We start from the raw sequence: 6,162 nt of genomic DNA, 5'->3' as shown, positions 1-6,162 counted from the left end.
ATCATGCGACTTCTCGGGAGAGGTGCAATTTGCTGGATCCACTGAAAGAAAAAACGGATTTACACTAATTTTCACAGTGCAAATTTGATACAAAGATATACCTACATAGGTGCAAATCTTAAGCAAAGCTGGTAAAGTCCGTATTTACAACCCTATTTACATTGGTGTGCAAATATTGTAGCAAATGTGGACTTTACCAGCATTGCTTGTGGTTTGCACTTGAGTAGGATATCTTTCCACCATATTTGCACTGTGCAAATTTGGTGTAAATCCATTTTTTTGTCTAGTGATCATTCGCTTGGCATTTAAACTTTTGCAGAGGATACATCTTCCAAGGATAGAACGGGTCAGCACTCTGATTTGGGGAATCCACAGCTTCTCGCCGACCTTGGATATAACGTGCTCGCATCCCAGGTGTCCAATTGACTCGCGTGTGTGGCGAACTATCATAGCCGTTATGGGGTGGTTTCTTGGCAGAACAGGATCCCATGACCCTGAGCGTGCAACTTCCATACAGCGTCTGTGAAACGGCGTTTTCACAAGTAAGGTTATTTTTAGATACGCCTTTCCCGCGAATTAGTTTTCAAAAGCCAAGCAGAAGCGGTGCATAATTAATAATAAACTATTATGCACCGCTTCTGATTGGCTTTTGAAAACTAATTCGCGGGAAAGGCGTATCTAAAAATAACCTTACTTGTGAAAACGCCGTTGCACGAAAATAGGTAAGTTGCACGCTCCGGGTGATGGGCTCCTGGCAGAATTATCTGATTTCCGGCAGCATCAGCGACTGGTGGGTGTACTATACGTCCCTTCACCCTCAGGATACCATGGTCATCAAGTACCAGGTTAAGGCTCACTATGCTACTAGATGACTTCACTTCACCTCTGGTCTTTAGATCTTCGACCTCTTAAGGATAGGATGATCGCTGGATGATTCTTACGATCGCGGTGGCGGCGGCATCGTAATCTTCTGAGATCAAGTAACCCGTCCGAACGGTCTTCCTATTGTGAAGAAAGTGAATTAAGCGGATCAACCATGCTACTCGATGCCTAAGCCGGTTCCAATTAGAGCAACTGCTGAGTATCCGATTTATAACCTCCTTTGCTTTTATAATCGTCAAACTCTGTGGGACGGCATTTGCCTTTGAAGAAGCGAAGATGGTATTTACATCGGCATGATTGGAGTGAGCTTCTTTCTTCAATTCTATGGCTGAATCTGGGACTTCGTTCAGGTCTGCATTAGGCCAAAGTGATTCTGACTGCCAAAGGAATTCAGGTCCTCGTAACCAGCGGTGGTTTACGCTTAGCTCTGAGGGGTTGAAGCCCCGCGAGACATCGTCTGCTGGGTTTAAAAAACCTGGCACATGATTCCACTCATCTGGTTTTGAATTTCCTCTGATTTCTTGCACCCGATTGCCAACATAGGTTTGGAATAGACGATTCTCGTTTTTCAGATAGTGAAGAACTATCTCACTGTCGCTCCAGTACTTAGTATCCTGAATGCACAGGTCTAACTCAGCATCTTGTTTAGGCGTGTAGCAAGGACTCCTGCTTGTAATTCAAGCCTTGGTATACTTGTGACTTTCACTGGAGCATTTCGGGCCTTTCCCATGATAAACAAGCAATGGGTAGGACCATCTGGATCCTCAATTCTCAGGTATGCTGATGTGCCATAACCGATTTCCGAGGCATCAGAGAAAATGTGTAGCTGCAATTTGCACTTGGCTGCATCCACATCAGGAGGAAAGTAGCTGTGTGGGATACGTAGCTCAGACAGAGATGACATCTGAGTGGTCCAGGATCTCCATCGCTTCAAGAAGTGCTCTTCCAGTGGTTGGTCCCAATCTAGTTTTGCCTTCCAGATATCCTGTATGAGAGCTCTTGCAGTAAGGGCCACAGGTGCAGCAAAACCAAGAGGGTCATACAGTGAACAGACAGAAGACAGGATTCCACGTTTTGTCTCAGGGCGATTTAAGTTCTTGGTTTCAAAGCCTAGCACGACAGTTTAAACAAACCAACGGACTCCAAGGACCCTTTCCACCCGTAACTCGTCCAGGTGAAGACTGAGGTCTGGCAACGCTCTCCTTTCAACAGGTATTGCGGACATGACATCCTTACTGTTGGACATGAACTTAGTTAGACGAAATCCATCACGTCCCAAAATTTCAACTAAGTTAGATGCTGCCTAGATTGCAAAGTCTCCATCGGTGAATGACGGCAAAGCGTCGGCAACGTAAAAGTTCGACAAGTTTCGACAATTGCAGGAATTCGGGGCTAAACCCCTTTGCGTAGACGGAGACGACGTAGCACCAAATATGTGTACTTCCACGACATAGACATCTGGAGGTTCAGTGTAGTTATCTGACCACCACAGAAAGCTTAGGGCGTCTTGATCTTCCTTTTGCACTCGCACTTGGTGAGACATTGCTTCCACATTAGCCAGCCCAACCTTTCCTTGATGAAAGCGCAGTAGCACTCCAACAAGGCTATTGGTCATATCCCGGCCTTAGAGAAGGTTCTTGTTTAGGGACGTTCCTGTGAACTCAGCTGCGGCATCGAAGACAATGCAAAGCTTTCCAGGTTTATTGGGATTAGTCACTGGATGATGGGGTAGATACCATGTGCACGAACTCTCCTTAGCTGCTTCTTCAGGGGTAAGTTTGCGAGCATACCCCTAAGAGATGTACTCAGTCATAACTGCTCGGTATTTTGCCGCAATTTCCTCATTACCAGCTGTAGTTAAGCGCCGTCTGAGCATCTCTGCTCGCCTTTCTGCCAGGGCGCGGTTATTCGGTAGTTGTGGCTCGTCGTTCTTCCACAAAAGACCAACTTCGTAACGCCCGTCAATAAAGGTGGTAGTTTCTTCAAGGATTTTTAATGCTCTCCTGTCCTCGATTGACATGGCTTGTCACTCACCCTGGCTGCTCCGTAATCTTAGATTTTCCAGAAACGTTCTATCTCATCCACAGGCTGAATGCCAACTGATAAAAAGTTAACTGCTGCCTTCCCTCTATGTCTGTTGGTTAGAGGCCCTGCAAGGCTCCAGCCAAGTGGGCATCGGTAACCATAGGGGCCATCGTTATCTGGAGATACCCTGACCTCATTTTCCAAGTGCGCAGCAGGGACATTGTTCCCTACAATTATTGACACCCGATGGAGGTCAACTTCTGGGAAGGTCAGATCTTGCAAGTGTGGATACTCGCTGACATCCGCTGTCTCTGGTAAAACTTGCTTCGTTTGATTAAGGTCTGAGAGCACATATGCTTCATCGACTTTTATGTCACTACTACACCCTTCTGCAGGACCGAGGGTAAACGATACTCGCTGAGTCTCCACTGATTCTTTACTGCCTCTGATTGTTTTGATACCAATTTGCTCTGAAGTCCCTTTCAGATTAAGTCGATCAGCAAGCTCGCCATCCTCCACTGTAACCATAACTAGCACTACATTCAACAGGACTTGAGCTCTCGCTTTACTAACTTTGGTTAAGCTTATTGCTGCTCGATGGTTTTTGCTGGCTTGGGGTCGTACACCTTGTTCTGCACCTTGTTGGAGAACCATGGTAGGAGCAGGGGGATTTTCTTCGTTGACATTGCCATTCGAGTAATTGTTCCTCCTCGGCTTGAAGCGATGTCCCGTGTTGTTCTCCTTATGCAACAGCGACAAGTGATGTCCAGGGCACTTGGAACAGCCTGGAGGTTCAGGACAGGACGAGCCACTGTGATTGGGATTATGGCGGCCACAGTTGAAACAGAACCCATATGATGCTGCATATTGTCGCCTTACTGCTACACGGTCACACTGTTTGATGACTGAGCACAGCTGCAATCGATGGGGGGCAGATTTACAAATAGCGCAGGCGGCTGAACTTCCTTCTCTGGTTGGCTTCTCTATTTGGGTGGAGGAGATAGTGGAATTCTTTAGACGTGGCGGTGGTGGGACCTTCCTATTTTCTGAACTGTTCCTGCTTTCCTTGTTTTCTTCATTTGTTTCTCGTTTTGTTCGTGCAATCCAAACACTGGATCATTTCTGATTGAAGCTTGCTTCTTAACAAACTTGGCAATGTCCTGCAGACGTGCAGTCCTGTGGCGGCTGACAATCTCGTAGTTTTTAGCCTGCCATTTTGCAACTAGGTCATTCGGGAGTTTATTAACAATTTTCCTCAGATTAGTAGCTACGGCTCGCTTCACGTTCGACATGACTCTGGAGGATCTTCGTAGCGGCATTCAATTTTTCAGAAAAATTAAGTAGACTCACATTGTCACCAGGAACAACCTTAGGACCGGTTACGAGACCTTCAATACAGGCCTGTGACACTTGGACAGGTCTACCAAAACGCTCCTCCAATGTTCTCATGAGGTCATAATAAGAGCAACCTCTATTTCGCTCAATTACCTCCAGAGCTTCTCCTTTAAGGAATTTTGGTAGATACTAAACACGTTGTGCATCAGTGCGAAGCTCACTCTCAAAGTGTGTACGGACCTGATCTCTAAAGAAGGGAAAATCAGCTGGATTGCCACCAAACTGAGAAGGAGTAATGCCGTTGAGTAGCTGCACTTTCCACATGGCTGCTACGTGGTCTTTGGGGGTGTTCTGCTCTTGATTAGTATCACAGGCAGTCTCACGATTGAATTGAAGGGAGCGAGGACCTTCATATGGTAGGCTTTGACTGTTGGGGGCCTGTGATGCTTCCTTCCCTTTCTCCCTTGTGGTTAAGTTACCGTTCCAAGGTGCTGACTTTGAAGTAGCTGGCGGTTTATCACACGGGGTGGAGTAATCTACAGGTGTAAGGTTCAGCATTCCTCGCATGGTTGGCTCAGGAGGTTTGAATTTTCTTGATTCCAATTCTTTAAGCAGAGGCTTAAGGTTGTCTTGGGTTGCACCTTACCGACCTCATCAACCGTTTCCACCTGACCGGTTTCTGCATCGAAGTCTCTCTCGATCTTCCAGTCAAGCTCAGCTAAAACAGCCTCATCCTCCAATCGTCTCAGTTCTCTCATTGCATTCTGTATGGCTAATTCAGCTTCCTCCTCAGCTCTTCTCTGGGCTAGCTCCAATTTCTTCTTTGCCAAAAGTGCAAAAAATAGGAATATATTAGTTAAATGAAAAGCGTTCGTTAATACCGTGAGGATTAAGGGTGCCGATTTGAAAGATGAATTTTTGTTCCAGATTCTTGCGGCTTTCCGTCGTACCTAGATGTAGGGAAAGGCCGCAGATAGCCATGTGTTTTTTGGAGTGGTTAGGCAGATTAAAATGGCGAGCGACTGGCTTGGATGCATCCTTGTCATTCTTCTCAACATCGCGAAGGTGTTCGCGGAATCGGTCACCTAGTCGTCTACCTGTCTCACCAATGTATAATTTGTTGCATAACGTGCAGGTTATGCAATAAATGACATTTGCGGAGGTACATGTGAAACGATCGGTGATCTTAACAGATCGCTTAGGTCCCGATATCTTGCTAGTGTTAACAATGAAAAGACAAGTTTTGCATCGTGAGCGCGCGCATTTGAAAGTGCCGGGTTGCTCGTTAGTTTTGAGCGCGCTTCTAATTAAAAAGTTGCCTACGTTTTTGTCGCGTTTGAATGAAATAAGTGGAGGTTGCGAAAAGATTCTACCAGTCTCGGGATCATTTTGGAGTAATTTAAAATTACTAAGAATGATGCTTTTGACTGCGTGATTATGAGGATGGAAAGTGAGGGTGAATGGAATTCTGTCATTCTTATCTTTTTGTGACGTTTGTAGTGATGACTGTCGATCAAATTGTTGGGCGCGATGATGGCCCGCTTTGACCACAGAGACAGGATAGCCACGTTTTTCGAAGAACTGGCACATCTCCTCTGATTTGCTGGAAAAATCGGAGTCATCACTACATAGACGTCGAAGTCTAAGAAATTGAGAATAAGGGATGGAGTTCTTGACATGTGATGGATGTGACGGTGAATACAACAAATAACTGTGTGACTCAGTAGGTTGTAGTGCACACTAGTACAGAGCACGTTGCCTCTAATAGAAACGTTGATATCTAGAAAAGCCAATGAAGTTTCCGAAATTTCCCAGGTATATTTAAGAGCCGGATGAAAGAGTTGACGGAGGTTATAATTGATCGAGTTCTTCTCTGCTGGATGAAATAGCGCCGATGCAGTCGTCGATGTAACGGCCGTA

This window comes from Montipora capricornis, chromosome 4 (genome assembly GCF_036669925.1).
Source record: "Montipora capricornis isolate CH-2021 chromosome 4, ASM3666992v2, whole genome shotgun sequence".
In the NCBI taxonomy this organism is placed as follows: Eukaryota; Metazoa; Cnidaria; class Anthozoa; order Scleractinia; family Acroporidae; genus Montipora; species Montipora capricornis.
Note: the sequence above shows the minus strand (reverse complement) of the source record.